Genomic DNA, 27,554 nt, shown 5'->3' with positions numbered 1-27,554 from the left:
TATAGCTCCCGAAAGCCAAGATGTCCAAGAAGAGGTGTACTCTGATTTTGATGAAAGTGAATGTCAGGATTTGATGGCTCAGCTTGTATTAACACAGCAGGCTGTTTTTGATAAACCAATCAAGAATCGTCACTTGAGACCACTCTATTTAAAGGGATATGTCAATGGCAAGCCTTTAACTAAGATGTTTGTCGATGGAGGGGCTGCTATCAATATCATGCCTTATACTACCTTCAAGAAACTTGGGATGACTAATGAAGAATTGTTGAAAACTGACATGGTGCTCAGAGACTTTGCTGGCAATCCTTCCGATACCCGAGGTGCTATCCATGTCGAGTTGACCATTGGATCGAAAACTCTGATTACTACCTTTTTTGTCATTGATGGCAAGGGGGCATATAGTCTACTCTTGGGCAGAGATTGGATCCATGCTAATTGCTGCATTCCTTCAACCATGCATCAAATTCTCATTCAATGGATTGGAGATGATGTTGAAATTGTACATGCTGATGATTCGGTAAGTGTTGCTGCTACAGAGTCTACTTATTGGGAATATGAAGGCGTTGATTGTTTCTCCGGAAAAGTGTGGAAAGAAGGTCCTGTGAATGTTTTCAGCAAGGACCAATAGCCGATCCAAGCAGTCGGCTCTCATAGTAATTTTTAATGGGAAATCCTGTCGATGGCAACAAAGGAAAGTTGGGACGTGGTTTTATGTCGGCTGATAAATTGGAAGAAATTGATGTTGGTGATGATTCTAAGCCAAGACCGATGTATATTAGTGCAAAGTTAGACCCAGAATATAAATCAAAGTTGATAAACCTGTTGAAAGAGTTTAAAGATTGTTTTGCTTGGGATTATACGGAAATGCCTGGATTGGATCATTCCATTGTTGAGCATCGATTACCCATTAAACCTGGATTTCGTCCTTACAAACAACCTCCACGGAAGATATACAAAGAGGAGGTATTAGCCGATGTAAAGAAGGAAGTTGAAAGATTAATAGAAGCAAACTTCATTCGGCCATGCAAGTATGCAGAGTGGATTTCAAATATAGTACCGGTATACAAGAAAAATGGAAAAATGAGAGTTTGTATAGATTTCAGAAATCTTAATAAGGCAACTCCCATGGATGGTTACCCAATGCCAGTTGCCGATTTGCTGGTAGATGCAGCAGCAGGTTATGAGGTCATTAGTTTTATGGATGGTAATGCTGGCTATAACCAAATTTTTAAGGCATTAGAAAATATTGAGAAAAATAAATTACGCGTTGCCAAGTATTATAACAAAAGGGTTAGGCTGAAGCAATTCGCAAAAGGAGATTTGGTGTGGAAAACTGTATTGCCGGTTGGAACAAAGGATAGAGCATTCGGCAAATGGTCTCCAAATTGGGAAGGTCCTTTCCGAATAGTAGAGTGTGTACCTGGCAATGCATACATATTGAAGACTTTATTTGGGGAAGAGTTTACCAGAGCTATCAATGGAAGATTTATTAAGAAATACTATCCCAGTGTTGAGGTTGGTTCGTGAATGTAGATCAGAAAAACGACAAGGAAAAAATTGCCTTTAGCCTAAAAATCAGATACAAGACTGAGAATAGCCGATATCATTCATATCGCCTTTAGCACAAAATAGCCGATGCAGTTTGCATCGCCTCTAGCACAAAAAATGTTTGTCTGAAACTGGGTTGTTTTCAGCATTTTTTCTGACAGTCGCAAGTGGAATTTTACCGAAAAGAATCAAAGAAGTAAATATTATTCCAAAAGACGAGATTGTTTATAAAGTTCATCCTAATACAAACTACTCCTCAAATAACTTGTTGAGGACGGATTGGGGGTTTGTGATTTCGGCAAGGGCAGCAGCATGATCGTCGTAGGCCTCCAGACGCTCATCGATGTCGTCGACTTTGTCCGGGCGTCCTCCAACGAAGCCAACTGGCTGGGAGGAGTAGTCCTCGTTGGTTTGGGAGGTCATTGCCGCCAGCCCGAGAGAAGCGCCGAGGTGCACACCTTAGATGACGGCCTGATCAATGCGGCCGTCCACAGCATCAAGGCGTGCCTCGGATGTCTCCCCTTGAGCATTCACCTTGTCGGCAATCTTGTTCGTCGCCATCTTCAAGCGGTCATTCTCCGCGGAAAGAGCTGGGCATGAAAGAAGAAATGGGTCGGCAAGCAAAGGAAGTCAGGATGATAAAACTAAGTGAGGATATCAAACCGGTGATGGCGTCGCAGAATTGTTTCCGCTGATCCTCCCATTCGGCTTGATCGATGCCGAACTTCTTGGATACGTCGCCTAGCTCCTCCCGGGCTTCGTCCCTCTCCTGGCGAAACTTGAGCGCCTCCTCGTGAGAGTATGGATGGTGTGCATCTGCTGGCTCTGCCGAACCCCAAGGGTTGGAATGGTAAGAGCTTGAGGAGCTGGAAGATCCAGAGGAGCCGGATGATGGAGTTCCCGGTTGAGTTGCCGACACTGGAGGAAGGAGATGGTATTGGCTGGAACTGATGACTCTTATCCTGATGAATGAGGAAGGGGAAATCGGAATTAGTAGATGAACGAGGAGATTGCAAAGGGGGCAAAGAACCGAATCATACCCACGATGCCGGCGGCGCGACGCTCTGCTTCCTTCAGCCTCTCCGTCGGCAGGACGCTTGCCATGGTTGCCACTGTTCGTCATTTGCTTTGGTGGAGGTTAGGGTTTCCTTCTAGAATGAATCGAATGAAGGAAGTGGAAGAGACGGATGTGAGAACGCTGAGGCAAAGATAGTGATGAAGGCCAATGGAAAGGTCTATTTATAAGTCGAAGCGAAAGATCATGGCGAATTCCACGGGGTTGTGGGGCGAGAATCCCGAACGGCGGAGTAGGTTTGTTCCCTTTCGGCTGGGCCGTTACTGGACTGGGCCAGGCCTGAGTTAAGTCGAACGTCGCTTGAATATCTCCATGATTTATTGGAGCCAACATTGTTCGGCTATACCCTCACAGTATTTGGATTGGATTCGTTCGGTTATCGGAAGAATGGAGACAATCGGCTACATTCTAATCGGGTAATTTACGGGAAAATGGCCGATTGCTTTTTTCCGAACGAATGAAAATAAGTGAACATAAAGTTGTTTAATCAAGGAAAAAAGGGTATCACACTTAAAGTTTATTACAAGCCTAATGTCTACTGGTTCAGAAGATGATTGATTGCTTCTATGGCCTCGGTCCTGATTCGGCTAACATTATCTAGCACTTTTTGATCTTCATCTTCGGAACTCTGGATGCTGGATAACTTATTTTTGATCTGTTGGTCTTCTTTGATGGTCGAAGCTATCTTTAGTGAAGTTGCTTCTATGTTCTTCGGCAGATTGGCTATATGGGCCCTGTGAGACTGAATTTTGGCATTCAGTTCGGCTAGTTGAGCTTCTAGTCTGATTTTTTCATCCTCCATGGATTTCAGTTCAGGCTCCAAGGTTGCCAAGGAATTTCTCGTAGTCTGGATATGAGAGTGAAGATCTTTAATCTCCAGCTTTTTCAAAGATCTATCCTTCTGCAGAGCGGCCCTCGAAGATATGTTCTTGGTTGCCCTTCTCACCATAGCAAAGTGATCATCAAGATGGGCTGCAGATTCTAGGGGAGCCTTAAGAGAAGAAGGGATATCTTGATCAATGAGTTCAAGGAGGTCTTTTATCTGGTCTGCATCCTGAACCAGACTAATGGTATCCTTATTCAGCAGAATAATCACTTCTTTTAGTCGAGCCTGATTCTTCAGTGATAAAGTTTGATGAGAAGTGATCTCTTCACCTTTCTCAGTAATGTAGTCCTCAATAGAGAAGGAGTAACTGGTGGTCGGTTTAGTGATGTTCTTCTAGACAAAGAGGAAGAAAGAAGGTGTTAGCCTATTGGGTAATTTTGCTAAAATATAGTATGAGACAAGGCATTACCTGTTGGGCTGATTGGTCATCAGGATGGGTTATACCCTGGCTTGCTGGAGGACTTGATTGAAGGTTCAGAAGAGATGGGTCTGGAGATTGATCAGGAGAAGTTTCCCTTGCCAGTTCATCTAAGATCTCATCTATTCTCAGTAAAGTAAATGATAATGAGCATAAGAGATAGATGTTGTTAAAGAGAAAGGAGAGGAGAATTGGTTGAACAGTGTTACCTATAGTCTCATCAGGTTTATGAGCCTTTGAACCTTCAGCTTCATGGGTCTCTGAAGTTTCGCTATCATGGATTTCTTCATCTTCAGTAGAAACTTCAGGGGTTGGTTCTGCAGGCGCTGAGGTATTACCCAGTATGGGAATTTCGACTTGTGGCTGCAATGGAAGAAGTGAGTGTAGAGGTAGTCAGGCTTACTGCTAAATAAGATGGTTGAACTGATAAGAAAACAAAAGGTTCATGCCTTAAGGGATGATCTGGCTTTCTTGGTCCTTGGTTTCTTGGGTAAGAGGAAACTTTCAGGTGTTTTCCTTTTGCTTTTTCCTCTGGAAGATGCAGCAGTTAAAGTAGCAGGAGTTCTCATGAGTGCCTTTAGAGGTGCTGAATCCAAAGTTGCAGAAGTTTTCATGAATTCCTTTAAGTTTGGAGCATCAAACCCCAGAGCAGGTTTGGGGCCAGCCGGATAGTACTGAATTGCTTTGGCAGGGGGAGTAAACTCAAGATCCTGTGCATGACCAGATGTTAAAATAAGAAATGGATTCAAGAACAAGAAATGATGGGTATAGTGAAATTACCTCACTGTCAGAAGCAAAATCGGGTTGCAAGTTTTTGCATAAAGAATGAACTGATATATTGAAGATATGAGCATGCCATTCTTGCCACCAAGAGACAAAGAGAGGGTGAGCAGCATCTATTAGCCCAAATGGAGATGGTTCGTATATTGGTAATTCCCATCCTAATTCAAAGACCTTCTTGGCTTCCATTCCTTCTGTTAGTACTTCTCTTGATTTTATGATTGTTGAGAAGAGGAATTTTGGAGGCAGTTGGCCGCATCCTAATTGTCTGGCCACCATGTTTGGATAATAGAATTCATAGGTGGATTGTACTAATCTCCCATGATGAAATTCAGCTGGCAAAGTGCAAGGTTTGATAAAGGAGTTGAAAATCTCTGTGGATTCTTGGCCTGAACAACCAATTTCATAGCTAAACTTGCAGGGCAAAGTCAGATCTTCATTCTCTCTGTAAGGAAACCAGAGCACATTACCGAATCCTTTGAAAAATAGCTTGAAGAGATGACCAATGTCTATATCAATGCTTATAGATGCTGCTGCTTCCCCATAAGTCTGACAAGCCTTAACCTTTGCTGTGCTGCCTTCAGCATAGTTAACTGAGGGGAAACTTAGGTTGAAGAGGCTCACAGGGGTTATCTGATGCATATATAGTTGGAGCCACATTTGAATTAGCCACCAGGGACCATTTACACAAGAAATTTCTCCACCGTGGCGCATCTGAAGGGTGATCTGATGCATCATATGATAAGCAGACCCTAAAAGATATTTGCCTAATGGGATCTGGGTGCCTGCAGCTAAGTCTTCAGCCATTACCATGTGATTCAGGGTTGGTTCATTGGATTTTCCACAGAAGATGAATCTGCATAGCCATATATTCATGAAGGCTTTCAACTCTTTGTCAGAAACGGTGCCAGATGCATTCATATAGTTCTGGATATGTTTGATCCATCCACATCCAGAACTGACGGCTCTTTGATTACTCTTGCTCTTGTACTTATAAGGATATACTGGCAATGACACATTCAAACCAGTCATCATGAATACGTCGGCTAGAGTGATGGTCATAATACCATGACCAAAGATAAAGGCATTGGTGGCGTCAGACCAAAAGTGAGAAGCTGCTATCAGAAGGGAATCATTCCTGGGTGTCTCTGCTAAAGATAACTCCAGACAATGACTGATGTCCTGACTTTCCCAGTGGCTGCTGCTCTTCTCCAACATTCTCCTGTACCAGTTACGCCATCCGGTGATTGGGGGAAATGGCCAATTCTTGAATGTGTTTGGCCATCGGTTTGGTGAGGTAATCCCAGACTTGAAAGGAATTCTTTGGGTTTCCTTCTCAATGATTTCAGAAGGGTCAGGATTTCCCATTGGGCCGAGGAAATAGGAGTCGGGGTTGGCAGCATAAGGGATCAAAATCTGGCTCTTGTACTCCTTTAGAAGATGATTGAAATCAGAGGGGAGTAAATCAAAAGAGGAGCGGAAGGATGAGATGAAAGTTGCTGAATATAAATGAAGTTTACCTCTGGAATTTCGTCCTGGGTCGCCATTGAGGATTGGAAGGAGGTCCGAGGTTGCGCTGAAAGCTTGAATTTTTGGGCAGCGGCTGCGGTTTTGAACGGTGATGACCTAGGAGGATGAAAGAGCCTGTGGTCAATTTCAGAATAAAACAACTTTTATCCCGAAATTGAGGGGGCATGTGTTAACACTAGATTTTGGTCAATTCTGGAAGATGACAGGTAGACCCACATGCGGGAAGAAGGGTGTTCGGCAAACAACGCAAGCGGTCGGCTAAATGCTTGTGCGGTCGGTTATTCTGGAAGGCGGTAACTCCATTCGGGAAAACAGAAGATGGCAGACAAGACCGATTGGAAAGATGAGAGTTGTATTAATAAAGGAATCTATAAGTTTAGGGTAAGGAATCGTAAGTTTCCAAGTTTGTTTAGAAGTTCCTTTGTAAATCGTAGTCCTTTAGGACTCACATTTTGTCTAGGGTATAAATGTTGACCCTCGACCATTGTAAGAAGGGTTCACAACCAAATCAATACAACCGGCCCCGTGCCAACTTTCGAGTCCTCTTGTCGTGTCGTCGAGTTCTTCGAGAGGAATCATCGATCCGTCGACCTCCGTAAGTTCCGACAACCTTGTTATCACATTTAGTATCATGCGGTGGATTTAGACATGGTGCAAGCAGTCTTGTTTGTTTTCAATGGTCGTGCGACGGATCTTTGCTTGACAATCAAGAAGTCTTTGCTTATGCTTCGTTTATGAGTAGATACCGTGCGGCAGGCGTTTACTCATATGCTTAGTGAAGGCGAGATAGTTATCGGCTCTATATTAGATATGGCAAATCTAAATAGATTCATTAAGTTATCCAGTGTTGCATGTTTTAAACCTCTTATATATTTGTAACACACTTCTGCCCAATCTAGATTGATATTGTTCGGACTTCTTTCTCTTGTGGTTTTACTCGTGCTTCAACGATCATTGTCTATTCTTATATTACCCTTGCAAAATAGATAACATGCTCATAGTGGCCGAATTGTCTTAATCTAGATTGTCACATGTTGCGGGTTCATGCATGTTAATCACGTTTAAGCTTTAACGAAACTAGGTATCGTGCGGCAGATGCAGGTTTTAGTTTAGTTTAATCGCTTTTATTTGTACGTTCCTTCTTCATGGATCCCAATTCGGTTGGATTGCCGAGCTTGGTTATGCATTAACTCATAATTAATTTCACTTGTTCAAACGTGTCTTCCCATGCACATGCATTCGGCAATTAGGTTTTTATGTGCATTTACCTTACGATTAGCTGAATAGTTTATGAATTTGTTGGCAGACAGCTCTCTATAGCCGTATGTCGTTGTAAGTGGCTTCAGGGCCGTACATGTGGAACTGTCCGGTATTACCCGACATGTTCCGGTTTGACATTTAATTGTTTTATCCCTTGTTAGTTTTCAGGTCAAACTGACTGGCACGCTTCCGGATCACGAAACACCCGGGAACCCAATTGAAGCCACGCTTTTCGGCTTGCTGTGTGTGAGGCACAGTACGTCACATTTTGTGTCAACAAATTCAAAGAAGTAGAGGAAGGGGACCAGCAAGAGAATCCGCAAGCCGCAGCTCCCGAAGGCGTGGAGCAGAACCCTGAAGAGCTTCTGGAGTGTCCTAACCACCGCCCTACTTCCTTTTTGCAAGGCAAGCCTCGGAGCATTCTAAGTCTCCCAGTAATTTACAACTATTTACTTAAGTACTTATGATTGATGCATTAGGTTATAAGAGTTGAATGGAACCACTTGATGCATGTACATTCCTTGTCTAGATATTACACCTTTAACCGGTATAGGTCCAGGATTGAATATATGCTTAGCCATGCTTAGACCGGTAGAAGTCGGGTGATATCCTGTCACCTATGAGATATAGGTGGATACCGGAGCATGGTTGGCTATATCTGCTATCGTGGAACAAAACCATGAGGTAAAAGTAAATCAAGACCGGACGGGAGGTCGATAGAGAAGCAACAAGACATGGAGGTCTTGGGTGTGGATCTATCCCCATCTATGTCGATCAAGGACCGTACCGTTGTTGGAACTTCTGACAAGATTGAACGCATGCCTCTCACTTAGCTGGCCGAATAACTCGTTCCGACTGCGAAGCCGAGTAATTCAACTCAGGCCGGGACCCATTCTGTTGTGCGCTCCTTCCGGGGAACGATCATACTAAGCCCAAGGGTAGGCTTGGCCTGAGCATCCTGGCATCTGGTGTTCCAGATTGTGCGGCGCGGTATGGACCTACGAAATGTGTACCTGAGTTATACCAAAGGTGACCTAAGGCTATCGTGGCTTGGTAGACCTGGGTTTGTGTTAGGAATAAATTCCTAGCTGGTTGAAATCAATTCAAATCGCCGTCTCTCCCAGATAGTGAGAAACTTGATTAGCTCCAACATCGTAGTAACTATGTTATGAAACATGATGGTTCAGATGAATATGGAATTACAATACCTGCTATGGTTACTATTGTATGCTTCTAAATGATATACCACATGTTTGGCATAGGATAGTTGCTAACTTAGAAATGGATAGTTATAATTAACTTGATAAAGGAATCATAATTGTACAATGGGTCAATTGCCTTTTACGCAAAATGTTGTCAAGTTACGTCCACTTATACAGCCTTACATAATCCTTGGAGTCATTTTATTTCTGGTTCATGACGGGTAAGTCTAGCTGAGTACCTTCTCGTACTTAGGGTTTTATTTCCCATTGTTGCAGATGGCACTGTGTATCATGGTTATTGCAAGAGTTGCTTCTATCCCGCCGTGGATGAGGAGTAAGCCTTGGGCAGGCTTCTTTATTAATTCCTATCCTTGCTTTTGTGGACCATGATCTGATTTGGCACTGTATCAAACTATGTTGGAAACTTTATTTTCGAACTTAATTGCTTCCGCTTTATTTATCAAACTCGGTTTGTAATAACTTTTATTCGTACTCTGATGATGAATTGTATATGTGAACTTTATGTAATATGTGGCATGTATGTTGAATCCTGTATGATCTTGGTTGTTGTAAATCGTTTATCGAGACCCATCGTGGTACTCGACGGACTACCGGGTTTATATGGGTTCAAGTATGACAGTGCGACCGCTTGCGGGCTGCCATTGTACTTGTACTCTTATAAATTGGTCGGTTCTGCAACAGTAGCAGAGCACGCGCACGTCGCGCTCCCGACACCGCCATCATGGCGCGGCCACCACTTGCGCACCCGGCCGCCTCACCGGAGTAGGACGCATCCGTAGCACCACCAGGATACCCAGAGGGTAGCCGCATAGACCGAGACCCTATTAGCCGACCACAACGCCCTGGCCACGAGCATCAGACCTCGGCCGGAGTTCCACCATGCACCATCACCGTGTGTGGACTCCGCCGTGCCCAAAGGTCATCGTCGACACTTTCCCCGATCGCCCGCTAGCCATATGAAAGGGAATGGGGCACCAGGACCCCTGGAACAACCCCTAGCTTCCCTACCGGCGAGCACCGCCACGACCAAGCCACCGACCACCGTGGCCAATGCCCTGGAAAGCCCCGGCCACCACCTAGCCCCCACCATCGTGTTCGCCATGGCCTAGGGAAGCTTTTCCCCACCTTAATTAGACGCCAGCGCCGCTGTAGGATCATGCCGGTGAGCACATCACCGGCAGGAGCATGTCGGGGATGGAAGTAGAGGGCTCCCCTCGTCGGCCACACGCGCCTGCACTCGGTGCACGTAGGCTAAGCCAAAAGGGAAGGAGGGTGGACTCGGTCCACCGTAGATCAGCCAACGATCCATGGACCGTGAACATGAGTCCACCATGAGCCATGCGGTGTGGCCTGAACGGTGGACGAAGCCCAGTGGAGGCCCATGGCTACGACGTGGCAGTGCCATAGCATGCAATGTGTCCAGGCTAGCCCGGCCCAAATCCAGCCCAATCTAGGCCCACCAAAGCCCAGTCCAGGCCCAACCTAGTTGACCATTGACCGATCAACGTTGATAGTTGACCTAGCCCCACATGTCAGTGACACAGGGACCCTGGACCCACTCGTCAGTGAGTGATGTCATGCTGACATCATGACAACGTCACGCGGGACCCACCTGTCAGTAACAACACAGCCGAGGTGATGTCATGATGACATCAGCTACTGACATCAGCAGCCCTAGCCCCACACGTCAGTGACCCTAACCGATTGACCGTTGACTCGCCCGTTGACTTGACGTTGACTTTGATCGGACCCATAAGTTAGTGACCTAAGAGACCCTAGCCCCACCTGTCAGAACCGATGACGTTGATGACATCATGCTGACGTCAAGATGATGTCAGTAGGACCCCACTTGTCAGCTCAGAGCCAAGCCAATGACATCATGTTGACATCAGCATGCCACGTGGACCAGTCACAGCGTGACATATGTCAGCCCAGGATTAATTCGGCCTTTTCCATTTTCAGAGAGGAATTAAACTTCAGAAATTCATAACTAATTCATACGACCTCAGAAAAATACGAAACTAGGACCAAAATTCATCTAAAATCGAGCTTTACGCAATGAACCCATGTTTGAGTGCATTTGGCTCTTTTGAATTTTCATTGCTTCTTTGTGCTATTCTATAGACGTCGCTAACGTGATTATAATGTGATCGTTGCGGACTCGAAGGAGAACTAGACGGATGAGGATCATGAGTATCGTGAGGAGAACGGAGACGACTACACTAAAGGTGCCACATCCCACCCAATCTTATAGCACCTATTACGCATGGCTAATATAGAACTGCTATTGCTTTACTTACTGTTATAACCATACAATGATAGGACTTGCATGGTAGTATGCTTACTTGATGGCCTTTACCTTGACGTAACCTTACCCCTGCATACCCTGCTATTAGGCTAGACACACGCTTACTGCTATATATCATTGCTTACACTTCTACTATGCCTATACTACATTAATGCGTGGTGGAAACTGGTGTATCTGTACTATGGGGAGAGTGCTGCGTGTGTGACTTGGGTGTGTGGAGGGTGAGGGTTGTGTCAACCAAGTTGGAGTTGACAACGAGCCTGGGGAAAGTCTTGCTATGGGGTGCTACCTGGGCACCCCTAGAATGGATACCTGTGGTGGGTAAATGGTATATGAGGTGGTCCTGGGTGTGAACCTATGATGGGAGGAGCCCGAGATGAAGGTGCTGTGGTGGCACGGTAAATGGAAACCCTAATGAAGACATTCTGGCTTGGTCATCCCTAAGGACTTACTAGTACTCAGATTTATCGGGAAGCCTTACATACCACTCGCCCTATATGGTGCGGGACGACCGGACTACATGGTAGGATATTGCCACTACTGCTAGGTTGATAGCGGACAGTGTAAGGATGTATGGGGCATGGAGGATTTCCCCCACACCCTTCTGAGACTTCATGGAGACCTTGTGGACCTGGCTCATGACTCATAGTTTCGACCACCCCAGACTAGACTTGGGGTGTACCAGGGCTGAATGATAGAGTGGCATTATCCTAGGCTAGCAAGCGGTCGGTATCAGCCCAGTTGATGATGGTCAGCGAGGAAGGTAGATCTTGTGGTTATGTAAAACCTCTGCAGAGTGTATGGTTGATCGATCGATACATGTGCCAACTTGTTGGCTATGGACCTTTCTTGGATTTCGCTTAAACTAGATAATGAGATGAGTCCTTCTCTTCTTCCCCTGTGAGAGAGTGTCGGTCGTAGCCCGGGGCTACGGGCCTTGAGACAGTGCTAAGAGGGAGTTGGCCTATCGATTGAGCGATGGTATGGTGATGGTGTGGAGATGGTGGAGTATCGATCCTAGGATCAAAACCTGGCTTTAGAAAGGGAATGGGGTGGAATGTGTGTGGGAATGGTGTTAAAACTTGACCAACTATTATTATATACTTGACATGCTAAAACATAGGAAACCCCAGCCTTATAGGTTCCTTTTGATTATATCCAACTTGCATCCAATTTCCATAAAGCAATGCTTATAGGGTGGGGGTGGCCAGTACAAATCATACTGATAAATTTTGGCACATAGGTTCTGCTGAGGAGTATAGCTCCGAGGAGTTTGATGGTTGAGGGGTTCGTGCCTATGCTCGAGTTTGGCGATCTTATCTTCAAGCTATTCTGAATGAATGCTGCTTTTGATTCTATTTGTACTCTGATATTATCATTGTATGGATGTGGTATTCGACTGAAATTTGGGTATTATGATCTACAGCGGTCATGATACACTTCGACTCTGTGGATTTCCCTTCATGGAAATCAGGTCGCATCAGTTGGTATTAGAGCCATACTTGACCATAGGACGAAACCCTTAGAAATAGACAATAGAATAGGACATGAACATCCCTTCTTTTGGTTATATACCGACCCTGCATTTACTTTTATGCAAGGCTTATCTATTATTGACCTGCTAACACCTGATTCCTTAAAACCTGTAGATGGCAATGAACATCGACTGGCCGCCTCTAGGACCGCTACCTCTGGACCACACCAAGCTTACCTTTGACCTACGTGAGCTCAGGGGTTTTGCATAGACCCTCTACCAAGTTCTCGTCACGTTAGGAGTCCCCGACGAGCTTATCAAGGTCACCTGCACTGGGAAGCCAGCTCAGGAAGGAGGAATCGAAGGACCGATTATCACCTCAGTCGAGTTCCCAGCTAGCACTACCTTACCTTCTGTCCCAGCTTTCACCGAGATGACTATAGAGGACATAGTCGAGGAGGGACTGTAAGCTATCTCACACAAGGCACTTCGTAGAGTAATGAGGGACCACTACGAGCACCTGAAGACAACAGAGTTTCGTCTACTTCCCTAGGCCCTCGACCTTAGCCTTACCCCTAGTGAGCAGAGTTTTGTAGTTGGCAGAGTTATCTTTGCTGAGGAGGACAGATGCCTTTGCATCTTAGCTATCCACCTACTAGAGCAGGACAGATATGTGACCCAGCTAGAGCAGAGGAGATGTCAGGACCAGGCCCTTCTGTGGGAGTACTAGGAGCAAGACTCGCAGGGAGCATAGGAGCAAGCTAATCTACTTGAGACAGTTGCCAAGCTACAGGACAAGCTCAACCGTCATGAAGAAATCCATAGAACCGAGGTCATAGACTTATAGGACAAAGCCGCCAACCTAGGCAACAGGAACTGCTACCTCGATAGCAAGGTCTTGGAGTTGTAGAGAGAGTTGGACGACAAGAAGGCCGAGTTCAACCATAGAGGAGATAGAGAAAGGTCCAAGGGGATTAATATGCTAAAAATCCAATCTTGGAACAAGACCATGACTCAAGAGCTAGAGGAGTTCAGGAAGAAGGCCGTTCGCAACCAGGGTCACCTGATCGAGGCACTCAGGCAGAACGAGTACCTTTAGGACAAGTGTGAGAGGACTTGGCAGGCTTGGCAGAAGTCTGACAGGAAGTGCCTTAGGGAGATGAAGGGTATGTGGGATCAGCTACCCAAGGAGATTCGTAGCAATATGAAGCCTAGGATAGAGGAGTTTGAGTTAGCCCTAACTCGCCTCAACCTAGACGCTTGCCCTACCCTACCTAGAGCCAAGCCTACTGAGGAGCTCACCGAGGCCTTGAAGTATGTGTCCTAACTTCACAAGTCTGACGAGGAGATCGAGATCGAGAACAGTCGTATTCCAGCTGTGGTGTACGAGTTAGAGTAGAATGACCCTGCGTGGTCATGAGTCATGTCAGTAGCTTCCATAAGCTATACCCCATGATGTACCCCTTATGAGATGTAATATGAGACACTATGCGGAGTACGATTCTCGCTAGTCTTCAAGTGTAGCTACTGGAGATGATGCTATGTAATAAAAACCCATGTAATGAATGTTTTAGATTTTATTACATCTTATGGATCTTATTGCATCTTTGTAATGAGTGTTGGATAGAATAAATGTTTCTTTAAATCATAAAAATCATATAATCATACTAAGTTATAAGCACTTATGGCACAAACACTAAAATTTCTATGATCCATGTTGCAGATGCCGAACCGCCAATCTAATCGCCTAATGAACCATGGACGTGCGCCCACCCCTAAACTAGTTGAACCAAATGGGGGCGTGGTGGCAACAACCATGGCCGTGGTTGTGGCCATGGACATGGAGGGATACCCTTCAACCTTGAGAATACCCTGTCGCCTAAGGAGAACATTCCACCACCACCACCACCGAACCTGGCAGAAGTGATGGCACAACAGACGCAACTTCTTGTAGCTCTGGTTAACAGAGCAAACCGTCGCCAGGGAGGTCAGCAGAATGACTTCTAAAGAAAGCTAGAAGGATTTCTAAAGCTAAGGCCACCTACCTATGATGGCACCGACCCTGACCCGCTTATAGCCGATGACTAGCTCAAGGAGATGGAAAAGAAGCTTGACCTCACTACTTTCACCGATGATGAGTGTGTTGGAGCTGCCACACACCAGCTCACAGGTGCAGCACATGCTTGGTGGGACAGTTTCAGTGATTCCTATGAGGACCCTACCAACATCTCATGGGATGAGTTCACCAAAGCATTCACTAAGTATCACATTCCCAAGGGTATCATGGAGGCCAAAGCTAAGGAGTTCCACAACATCAAGATGGGAAAGGACAGGGTGACCGAGTACACTACTCGTTTCACCAATCTTCTTTGCTATGCACCTTCCTATGTCGTGAACTCTACGAAGGAGAAGTTGTACTATTACCACAAGGGACTTAACCCACACATCAAGCTAAAGTTTAGTGGTATTGAGAGTAACATGCTGCGTGCGCTGGTGGATCGCTGCATTCAGATTGAGAAGGACCGTGCTAAAGCTGGAGAGGAGTATAGGGAGAGGAAGCGTAAGCCTGAGGAGTCCTTTTGTGGCTGTGATCGCAAGAGGTTCCATAGAGATGCACCACCCAGGGAACGCTCTCACCATAAAAGGGATGACAACCCTAGATCGAGTAGGGGTAGTGGAGGCTACACCGCCAAATACTCCCGCCCTACTCAGGATCGTTACACCTAGGACCATTATTGTGACGGAACCGACCAATTATACGAAATTAAGTAAGAAAATCATCCGCCAGCGCAGACGCTTTAGCAAACTTAAGCCCGTATAACCCGGTAGTCCGTGAAATCACGAAGGATTTCAAACCAACTCATGTCCCAGCCATGATCGTACTAAGTTTAGCGGTCACCAATCACATATTACATAAAAGTTTGCATAACAGATACATCAGAGTTTAAACATAGTTATTACAAAACAAGTTCGAATAAAAAGTAGCGGAAGTCATTTGCTTAAAACCACACACACTCACACGGAGTTCAAATATAGTGCCAGCGAATGATCATCTCCAACAAAAGCATCAGATGAGACGTAAGGAATGACCATGCCCATGGTCCTAAGCATCACCCATCGTAGGATACAGGCAGTTGATACAGTAGCCATAGTACATCTGCCCATCTGCAACAAGTGGGAATAAAACCCTGAGTACGAGAATGTACTCAGCCAGACTTACCCGACATAACCGAAAATAATGACACCAAGGATTATGAAGGGCTTTATAGTAGGGTAGCTGACTCATTTGCAAAAAGAAGCATTTTTAGCAATTCAAGAACCTGTCTAAAAGCATTATTGCCAAGTTAATTATTATTAACCTGTCAACTAGGTTTGCACCTATGCTAGAGTAAACATGTGATTAAGCAGAGAATGATAACCAATGATCATTAAACAACTTCCATACTGTCATATTCACTATAACTGTCCAAGTGTTCCATAGCATTTACTACGATGAAGTAACTCAAGTCAAGTGCTCACTATCCAGGAGCGATGGCGATTCGAATCGATTCCTAACCAGCTGGTGATTTATTCCTTACACAAACCTCACTCACCCGCTAAAGTGAGATATTGATCACCGAGTCAACTTTCCAGGAATCTCGAGTTTGCCAGGAACCACATGTACCCGGGGGCCGACCGACTACACTTTGGTCTTATCATCCCGCCCCCGTGTCCTACCACACCTGCTCCGGTACAGTGCGTTGCGGGCAATCTACTCGGCCCGAAAAATCTCCCAGCTTCGCGGTCGGAAGGTACTTTATCCGGCCAGCTAAATGTAAGGCATGCGTTCAACATGACTCGAGGCCCAACAACGGTCGGTCCTTAATCGACACAGACGGAAACACTACAGTTCAAAACTCTGCAAGTCTCCGTCCGGTCTCAACTTCATTTAGCACTTAGTTATACTATGACTTCATAGTCATCCAAGCAGATCCAGGTAACCACCTATAGCTCGCAGGTGACAGGAAATCACCCGACTTCTACCGGTCTAAGCCAGCTAAGCATTGACTCGACTGCGGATACCAGGGTAACAAGGACATAGTATAACAAAGGTAAACAAGGTATAATGCAGCAACGGTTGCAAACAACTCCTGAACGTAATGCATCAATTAAAGTAAAGCATTTAATTGATTAATTGCAAACCGGGAGAAAAATGCTCCGGGGCTTGCCTCTCTCGAAGGAGCTCGGACGGTGATCGGGGCACTCCGGAAGTTCCTCAACGTCCTCCTCGTCGGCTTCTGGCACTTCCTGCTGCTGCACCTCGAGCTGCTCCTCGGGCTCCTCGGGTATGACGACTGGGTTCTCGGTTTGCGATCATGTATGATGCAATGCGTGAAAGTGATTATGCAAACGGTGCATCGAAGGAGATGAATGCAATGGATATGTTGAAATGCAAGGTAGTCAACATCATCGAAGAACTATACTACAAGCACATGTCATCTACTGCATTCTCTTCTACTACTAATAGGTTAAGTTAACCTATCTTATGAAATGCTTCAAAGATACACCAAAGCTTTACGACTTTCTTAATCACACTTAAAGCGACACTGGCTTAAACCCTAGTTAATAATAGGTTTGAATAGCAACCTATGTTTCTGATGCTCCTAAAAATCTGAGAAAATTGCAGTAGCATACTACTACCCTAAACAGACTACCATAAAAATTTCATGGCATTTGGATAAGTAAACCATCCTACACAAAAATGACAAGCTATAGCATAAAAATGAGCATGAAATTACTTTGTACTATGAAAAGTGTCAAACAACAGAATTAGTATTTTTCCTAAGTTCTTAATAGCATATAGTGACTGTACAAAAATTACCACATGCATGTTTTATACAAAGTTTGCTCTCTAGCAAAAATAACAAAAATCAGTTATAAAAGGAGCTTGAACTACACCTCAAAATTTTTCCACAGCACATGCATGAAACATATTTTTCCTAAGGAGTACATGACACAAGAAGATTAACAAACTTGAAATCATATTTTTCTGAAGCCTATATATTTTTCTACATATTTTTCAAGTTATCAGCAATATTCATGATTAAATAAAGTTCTACAGAAAAGTATCTCAAAAATGACATGCATAATTTTTCCCAAGTAGATCTGGTGATAAGGAACCTAGCAAATTTTGTTTCAACAAATTTGGAACAAGTTTGATCATCCAAACATTTTTCAAACCATTCTTGATTTCAAATAACAAATAATAAATGGAAAACAATTCGCTTAAGTGTTGCTGGGCCGGCCCGAAGGGACCCGACGGCCCACGACACGACGCAGCCCAAGCCTGGCTCTCTTCGGCTCGGCGGCTGACACGCGGGACCCCCGTGTCAATGACACAAAACAGGGGAGACGGCACACGTCGACGCGGCGATGATCGAGCTCGCCGACGGTGATCTCCCCGGCGAAACCGACGGCACCAACGTGACCTACGTGAAGAACCGCGTCGATTGGTACCCTAACCTTGCTCCCTACTGACCCCTAAGCACTCCAGCCACGGAGCGCGGCGGCTCGGCCATGGCGCACGGCGGTGCGCGGCCGCGTTCCGGCCAGACGGAGCCGGCGAGGACGGTGACACCATCACTCGAGCAATAGCGCGCGACGGAGAAGACAAAACAAGAGGTAGGGAAGGCAGAGAGAAGCTGTGCCGTGCTAGCCACGGTGAGCTCCAACTCCGGCGAGTTGCGGTGGCGGCGGGAACTCAATTAGGCCACTACCTTGGGTTATCCGGCTCGACGGTGAGATGGAGTAGCTAGGGGAGGTGAAGACGGAGCTGAGCGCTAACTGGAGGCGGCAACGACACGGAGGCGAGCGAGCTGAGTAGCGGCGACTCTCCCTGCGGCAATGGCGGAAGCGCGAGCTCGGCTCGGAGGGGACTGACGATGCGAAGGAGCGCGGGCGAACCAAATAGGCCAGCTGCGGGGCGCGTGGCGATGTCGTGGCAGCGACGGTCTGACCTGCGGGGGCTGCGACGGCGTACGGACTCCACTTGGCGCACTGGGCCTGACGGCGGTCGGCCACTCGGCCTGACGAAGACGATCATCAGACCCGCGATCAGAGCCTGACGACGCCATTTGACAACGTTCTTTCTACTAAACCGTGAAGCATTAGCTCATACCATCTACACAAGAGTTGTAGCTCTAAGTACCATCTGTAATTCATCTTAAATGATCAAGACCTAATTCGCAAAGGACAGAGAGTAAAATCATGTCAAAGTCGGGTTCAAGAAACTGAAAACTGAAACTTACACTTAGAAATTTCTAAGTGTTGAAATCAACCCAAATTCTGACTTGTGGGACCATTTTGAGCATGTTGTGCACATTTTCATGACTTGGTCACAAAATAACTTTTGTTCCTTATGTAATTTGCTACAACTTTGTTTTAGGTTGCTCTGACATGCAAACATTCCAAGTGGTACTTTTTAAACAGTCAAACCAAAAAGTCCTAGGGTCAAAACAAGTCAAACCATGATTTGAAATCTTATTTGGGCAAAATGATCAACTTGAACATTGTTCCTAATGACTTTCTAAGCATAGCTAAGATGTTTAACAATAGATTTAGCTATATCACACATTGGTCATACAATAATCAAGCACTAAAAGTGCTAAAATGATGAAAACACTTGAAATGATACATTTGTTTCAAAGTCATGTTTCCCATGTTTCAAGTGACATATGCTCATGAATTGATGAATGATGCTCATGAATATGAAATGCAAGTGCAATTAGGCAAGAATAACACCAGGGTGTTACAGCCCTCCCTCCTTATAAAAATCTCGTCCCGAGATTTGGGTTACGAACCATTTGTTATAAAATTCTTCATAAGCTTTTTGTAGATACTCTCCTGTTTCCCAAGTTGCATCTCCCTCATCATGATGATCCCACTGTATCTTGTATGTTTTTACCACACTATTCCGAGTAGCACGTTCCTTAGTGTCTAACACTCGGACTGGTTGTTCACGATACACCAAATCTGATTTGAGTTGGATACCTCGAGGTTCTATTCTTTCCTCCGGAACACGCAAACATTTCTTGAGGTGTGATACATGGAAAACTGGGAAAACGGTACTCATTGTCTCAGGTAACTCTAACTTGTAGGCTACCGGGCCTCTTCGTTCCAAGATCTTGTATGGTCCTACGAATCTTGCGGCAAGCTTTCTTCGGATTCCAAACCTTTTCTTCTTCATTGGTGTGACTTTCAGGTAAACATAATCACCAACTTCAAACACAAGGGGTCTCCTTCTTTTGTCTGCATAGCTTTTCTGACGTGATTGGGCAGCTTTCATATTCTGCTGAATAATATGAACTTTCTTCTCAGCTTCTTCTACAAAGTCAATGCCATAATACCTTCTATCACCAGGCTCGATCCAATTCAATGGTGTTCTACATTTTCTGCCATATAAAGCTTCGAATGGGGCCATCTTGATGCTTTCTTGATAGCTATTATTATAAGAAAACTCAGCTAACGGTAACCATGACTCCCATGATCCCTTGGAAGACAATACACAGGCTCTCAACATATCCTCCAAAACAGCATTTACTCGTTCAGTCTGACCATCTGTCTGAGGATGATAAGCGGTACTGCGAATTAAACTAGTTCCTAAGCCTTTGTGTAAATGTTCCCAAAAATGAGCCGTGAACTGTGAGCCTCTATCAGATATTATGGTCTTGGGTATACCATGCAACCTCACAATTTCTGCGATATACTTCTCGGCATATTGAGGTGGTCGATAATCTGTTTTGACAGGCAAGAAATGAGCGGTCTTGGTAAGACGGTCCACAATTACCCAAATCGAATCATGTCCTTTTTGAGTAGTGGGCAAACCCGTGATAAAATCCATACTGATATCATCCCACTTCCAACTAGGGACTGATAAGGGTTGCAACATACCGGCAGGTTTCATGTGAATGGCTTTCACTCGACAACATGTGTCACATCTGACAACATATGCTGTAATTTCTTTCTTCATTTTGGTCCACCAATAACGAGATCTTAGTTCTTGATACATCTTACTACTTCCAGGATGGATAGATAGCTTAGACAGGTGAGCTTCATCCATGAGTTTATTCCTAAGCTCTCGATCCTTGGGAACCACAAGACGGTTGTCAAACCACAACACACCCTGTTCATCCACTTTAAAGTGTTGAGACGGCTTTTCTTTTGTTTTCTCTTTGATGTGGAATATCCCCTTGTCAGTTTTCTGACCTTCTATTATCTTACTCTCCAAAGAGCAACTAATCTGAATACTACTTAATACAGCAGGATGCATTAGATCGAATCCATCTTCAAGTAAGGGCTGCACAGTCAAGTAATGTGACTTTCTGCTCAAAGCATCTGCCACTACATTGGCTTTGCCAGGATGATATTGCACATTCAAGTTGTAATCTTTGATCAATTCCAACCATCTACGTTGTCTCATGTTTAGCTCTGGTTGGGTAAAGATATACTTAAGACTCTTGTGATCCGTGAAAATATTGCACACATTACCAAGTAGGTAATGTCTCCAAATTTTTAGGGCGTGCACAACTGCAGCAAGTTCAAGATCATGTGTTGGATAGTTGACCTCGTGCTTTCTCAATTGACGTGATGCATAAGCTATGACTCTCCTTTCTTGCATAAGAACACAACCCAATCCAGTCTTTGATGCGTCGCAAAACACATCAAATGGTTTCTCTATATCCGGTTGTGCTAGAACAGGAGCAGTGGTCAACAGTTTCCGCAAAGTGTGGAAAGCTGCTTCACACTCCTCTGTCCACACAAACTTGTGATCCTTCTGTAGGAGACTCGTCATCGGTTTGGCGATCTTTGAGAAATCTGGTATAAAGCGACGGTAATAACCCGCTAGTCCTAAGAAACTTCTAATCTCAGGAACTGTGGTCGGTGCTTTCCAATTCATAACTTCTTGCACCTTACTTGGATCGACTGAAACTCCATTCTCTGACAGAATGTGACCAAGGAAAGGAACTTCCTTCAACCAGAATTCGCATTTGCTAAACTTAGCATACAATTGATGATCTCTAAGTCTGGTCAAGACAGTTCTCAGATGCTCTTCGTGATCTTTCTCATTCTCGGAGTACACCAGAATGTCATCGATGAACACTACCACAAACTTATCCAATTCTGGCATGAAAACTGTATTCATCAAAAACATAAAGTATGCGGGAGCATTTGTCAAGCCAAAAGACATGACAAGATACTCATACAACCCGTATCTGGTGGAAAATGCAGTTTTTGGTATATCCTATGGCCTAATCTTGATCTGATGATAACCGGATCTCAAATCTATTTTTGAGAACACCTTGGCCTTGGATAATTGGTCAAACAGAACATCAATATGTGGCAAGGGATATTTATTCTTGACGGTCACAGCATTGAGTGGCCTATAATCTACGCACATTCTCAATGTGCCCTCTTTCTTTTTCTTCACAAACAAAGCTGGACATCCCCATTCAGACTTGCTTGGCCGAATAAACCCCTTTTTCGACAAATCTTCTAATTGCTTCTTTAGCTCAGCTAACTCGTCGGGAGGCATCCGATAGGGCCTCCTTGAAATCGGAGCTGTTCCGGGGACTAACTCAATTCCAAACTCAATCTCTCTATCTGGCGGAAGACCAAGTAGCTCATCCGGAAATACATCCGGGAATTCACACACTACCGGAATCTGATGAATAGGAATGACTGCCGTAGCGCATGTAACACTTATAAGGTCTGTTCTTCGAGGCAATGGTACTTGGAAAGTACCCTCACCCAGGGGATCCTTAAGGGTAAGTACTCGACCTCCAGTATCTATGACTGCTCCCCAATCCTTCATCCAATTCATCCCTATAATGACATCCAAGACTAACCCAGGCATAACTATCAAGTTCACTCGGAACTTTCTGCTACCTAATTCAAGGGTTGCCCCTCGAACCATCCGGTTGGTCAAAACATCAGCCCCTGCTGAACTTATACGGTAACCATAACCCAATTCTGTGCATAGTTGTTCATATTTCTGTGCAAATGCTTGACTCATAAAAGAATGCGATGATCCGGAATCAAATAGAACAACTGCAGGGTTTTCATTGACAGTAAACTTACCAGCAGTGACGGGCTCTCCCTCTGGAATTTCATCCACTGTTGTACTGTGCACTCTAGCATTATAAGTCTGCTGCTTCTTCTTGGGCGGGTATGGACAAAACCTCGAGAAATGACCGGGTTGATCGCAGTTATAGCAGGGTCCTCTCACTGTCCCGGCAGATCCCACAGCTCCCTTGGAACTGCCTTGTACCGCAGTTGCGGCTGCTTTGTTGGGCTGTACTGCCATCTTGTACGGCTTTTGAGGTCCACGGAAATTCTGGCTTCTTGGCTGAGGTGGCCTGAATCTAGCGCCAGGTGCCGATGGGCGATAAGGAGGACGACCTCCCATAGGTGCTCTAGCTTGAGACGGCCCACCTTTGAAGGCTCTCTTGCGTGTCTTGGCTGCGGTGCTGGCGTTGTTATTCTTCTCCTGCTTCAGACAGTCACTGATGAAATCGTTGAATCTGACGCGGTTGTTGGTACCAACATGCTTCATCATTTTTGGATTGAGACCCCTCTTAAAACTGGCTATTCTCTTAGCATCTGTGTCAACCATGTCGGGAGCATAGCGACATAAGTTGTTGAAAGCATGCAGGTATTGCGTCACGGTCTTGGTACCCTGGTTCAATGCCAGAAACTCTCCCAACTTCATCTCTGTCAGCCCGGGTGGAATATAGACTCCGCGGAAGGCCTCAGCAAACTCTCTCCAAGAAATCTGAGCATTTGGAGGGAAGGTGGTGCGATGGTGCTTCCACCACATTCCCGCCGGTCCTTGCAATTGAAGTGCAGCATACTCCGTTTTTAGCACCTCAGTCATTCTCAACACACGGAATTTATCTTCCATCGTGTTGATCCATTCCTCAGCATCAAGTGGCTCTGTTGCTTCCTTGAAGACTGGTGGCCTGGTGTCCATGAAATCTTTGAAGCTGCTATATTGGTTCCCTCCCATGCCACCACCTTGATTGTTACCACGTTGAACGTTGTTGGCGATGGTTCTGAGAAGATCCTCCATGTTCTTCTGAGATTGTTCTGTGTTGCGCTGACTCCCGAGTAGCTGTGCGAGGAACATTTCGGGGGTAAACGGGGGCGGAGGTGGCAAATGCGGTTCATGGGGAGGTTCATTGTTGTTGCTGTGGTTTCCACCACCACCACCACCACCACCGGTCCCTGCACCGTTGGCACCGGGCTCAGCGGCCTCATACGTGGTTCGGCGAGTGTTTGTCATCTGCATATTTCAGCAACAAGTATGATTGAGTGAAGCTGTAATAATTGCGAGTGAGGGAAAAATTATGCCATACTGAATTTACTGGAGAGAATAAATTCATACAATAAAAACAGAGGCACAACAATCGCAATTCCAATTAAAACAACAGCACTTAATCAAGTTACTTAAACGGCAAACATCGCGTCCATACAATCACATTGCCAGTATACATACACTGGACTTTTTATGCGTTCAGATATCGCATTCGAAAATCAAGTTCCAAACACATGCCAATTCTCATACGTTCGAAGCAACATACGATAGATTACATGCCAACAAAAGAAAGGTCATCGCGACAAGACCTAGATACTAGCGCAAAGCTACTAGCCTACTCCTCGGGACCATCGTCGGGATCGGAGACGTCACCATCGCCTCCAGGTGAAACTACAGGCTCATCCTGGTTGTCGTCGTTGATGTCCATGCCAGCGGCGTTCGGTGGAGCATATGGGCCAACCCCATTGTAGAGCGCGTGAAACTCCTCGTGCAAGTAGCCGTTGTATTCCTCTAGCTCATCGACTCTCTGCAACAGAAGGTTTCTTGCGTTCCAGGCTTCATTCCTTTCCTGAACCAACTGTCCAATCATGTGATCTGCATTGTTGTTGGCTTGAGTCAACGTATGCACTCACTGCATAGCTCTATCACCTCTTTCAACTGCCTGATCTCGCTGTAGATTCATATCAGCCAACTGCTCCTGCAAGCTAGCTATAGCTCGAGCCTGTCTCTTCTTCTGCTTCTTCCCTTTGAGCTTATCCTCACTACGCAAGCCAGTCAAAGTCCAGTAGGTACTCTCAAGACCCTCATACGCTCTGATGGCGGCGAACATAGCACTCATTGCCTGGTTGTCGCTAGCCTGTCCCTCAGCTGGACCTCTGACCAATGCGCTTCCTTCAGGCTGAACCCAAATGGCATCGCGGGGATCATCCCTAGGAAAAGTACCAGCTAAAGCTGCTGCAAGCTCACTGGGAAATCTGCTCATAATGTCCCTGATGACACGGAAGGCTACTCCCTCTGCACCCTCAGCTGGAGTGCGACCCTCAAACTCCAAATGCCAACCATCCCAATCTGGAGCATCACCGAGAGCAGGAACCGTGATCTCCACCACTGCAAGTCCATCATCTGCTAACTGGCTCTCATTCCAAGAGTACACCGGCTCCTGACCCTCTGGGTACCCCACATCATGGAGCACTCTCCAAAGCAAAGTCGGCATGCCAAACTCGCTCAAGAAGGTGTCCGTGGTGCGGTGCTCCCTCAGGGCCAACGGACGTCGAGGTGCTCTTCCTCCGGTGGACTTACGGGCGGTCTGCTTCGTGCGGGCCATCTGTAGCAAAAGTTCTCTTATTACCTCGGGGAAACATATTTTAGGTGATACAACTTTTATCAAAATGAGATAATCAATTTATAAGGGGAGGTATGCATGAGATGAATGAGATGCACAAGTACATGATGTATGTACGGGTCGTACGTTCTCACAAACTTAGGAAATAAATAATTTCTAACGACGAATTCGGTGGCATAACAACGATCTCTCATTTACGTAGCTAATACGCTCTACACGATAGCGTTGTTATGTACCTGCAGAAGATTCATTTCAGCCCAATTCCCAATGAATGCATAAAAGCAGTAAAATTTTATCTACACGCTCTACACGAATCCCCAGATATGTGTACAACGGTAGTAACTACCCGAATCATCATCCTAATGATGGCATCGCCTCCACAGACGGAAGACCCTCACATGAGATACCTTGGTAAAACATGCGTAGAACATGTAATTACTCCAGTATCATATAAGCATTCACCCTAGATCGGCGGTGTATCCGATCATGCTCTCACAACTCACACTTACCGAGGCGTAGAGGCAATTGATCCATTCATTACCACTCAAACAAGTGGCACTCATACAATAGCACGCCGTATGAGCGACGAAAGAGAAATATGATGCAAGAACCCCAGTTAGTACTTAATTAAGCCACCTAAAGTCCTTAACTGGGCATAACGGATATGATCACTGGCACACTCTATAGTTTTAAAATCACGTTTTCCAATGCCTTTTTGTTTTAAATACACTTGTGAACAGTAACACGCTAAACCATGCTCTGATACCAGCTGTGACGGAACCGACCAATTATACGAAATTAAGTAAGAAAATCATCCGCCAGCACAGACGCTTTAGCAAACTTAAGCCCGTATAACCCGGTAGTCCGTGAAATCACGAAGGATTTCAAACCAACTCATGTCCCAGCCATGATCGTACTAAGTTTAGCGGTCACCAATCACATATTACATAAAAGTTTGCATAACAGATACATCAGAGTTTAAACATAGTTATTACAAAACAAGTTCGAATAAAAAGTAGCGGAAGTCATTTGCTTAAAACCACACACACTCACACGGAGTTCAAATATAGTGCCAGCGAATGATCATCTCCAACAAAAGCATCAGATGAGACGTAAGGAATGACCATGCCCATGGTCCTAAGCATCACCCATCGCAGGATACAGGCAGTTGATACAGTAGCCATAGTACATCTGCCCATCTGCAACAAGTGGGAATAAAACCCTGAGTACGAGAATGTACTCAGCCAGACTTACCCGACATAACCGAAAATAATGACACCAAGGATTATGAAGGGCTTTATAGTAGGGTAGCTGACTCATTTGCAAAAAGAAGCATTTTTAGCAATTCAAGAACCTGTCTAAAAGCATTATTGCCAAGTTAATTATTATTAACCTGTCAACTAGGTTTGCACCTATGCTAGAGTAAACATGTGATTAAGCAGAGAATGATAACCAATGATCATTAAACAACTTCCATACTGTCATATTCACTATAACTGTCCAAGTGTTCCATAGCATTTACTACGATGAAGTAACTCAAGTCAAGTGCTCACTATCCAGGAGCGATGGCGATTCGAATCGATTCCTAACCAGCTGGTGATTTATTCCTTACACAAACCTCACTCACCCGCTAAAGTGAGATATTGATCACCGAGTCAACTTTCCAGGAATCTCGAGTTTGCCAGGAACCACATGTACCCGAGGGCCGACCGACTGCACTTTGGTCTTATCATCCCGCCCCCGTGTCCTACCACACCTGCTCCGGTACAGTGCGTTGCGGGCAATCTACTCAGCCCAAAAAATCTCCCAGCTTCGCGGTCGGAAGGTACTTTATCCGGCCAGCTAAATGTAAGGCATGCGTTCAACATGACTCGAGGCCCAACAACGGTCGGTCCTTAATCGACACAGACGGAAACACTACAGTTCAAAACTCTGCAAGTCTCCGTCCGGTCTCAACTTCATTTAGCACTTAGTTATACTATGACTTCATAGTCATCCAAGCAGATCCAGGTAACCACCTATAGCTCGCAGGTGACAGGAAATCACCCGACTTCTACCGGTCTAAGCCAGCTAAGCATTGACTCGACTGCGGATACCAGGGTAACAAGGACATAGTATAACAAAGGTAAACAAGGTATAATGCAGCAACGATTGCAAACAACTCCTGAACGTAATGCATCAATTAAAGTAAAGCATTTAATTGATTAATTGCAAACCGGGAGAAAAATGCTCCGGGGCTTGCCTCTCTCGAAGGAGCTCGGACGGTGATCGGGGCACTCCGGAAGTTCCTCAACGTCCTCCTCATCGGCTTCTGGCACTTCCTGCTGCTGCACCTCGAGCTGCTCCTCGGGCTCCTC

The sequence above is a fragment of the Miscanthus floridulus genome, chromosome 12 (genome assembly GCF_019320115.1).
Source record: "Miscanthus floridulus cultivar M001 chromosome 12, ASM1932011v1, whole genome shotgun sequence".
Lineage (NCBI taxonomy): Eukaryota > Viridiplantae > Streptophyta > Magnoliopsida > Poales > Poaceae > Miscanthus > Miscanthus floridulus.
Note: the sequence above shows the minus strand (reverse complement) of the source record.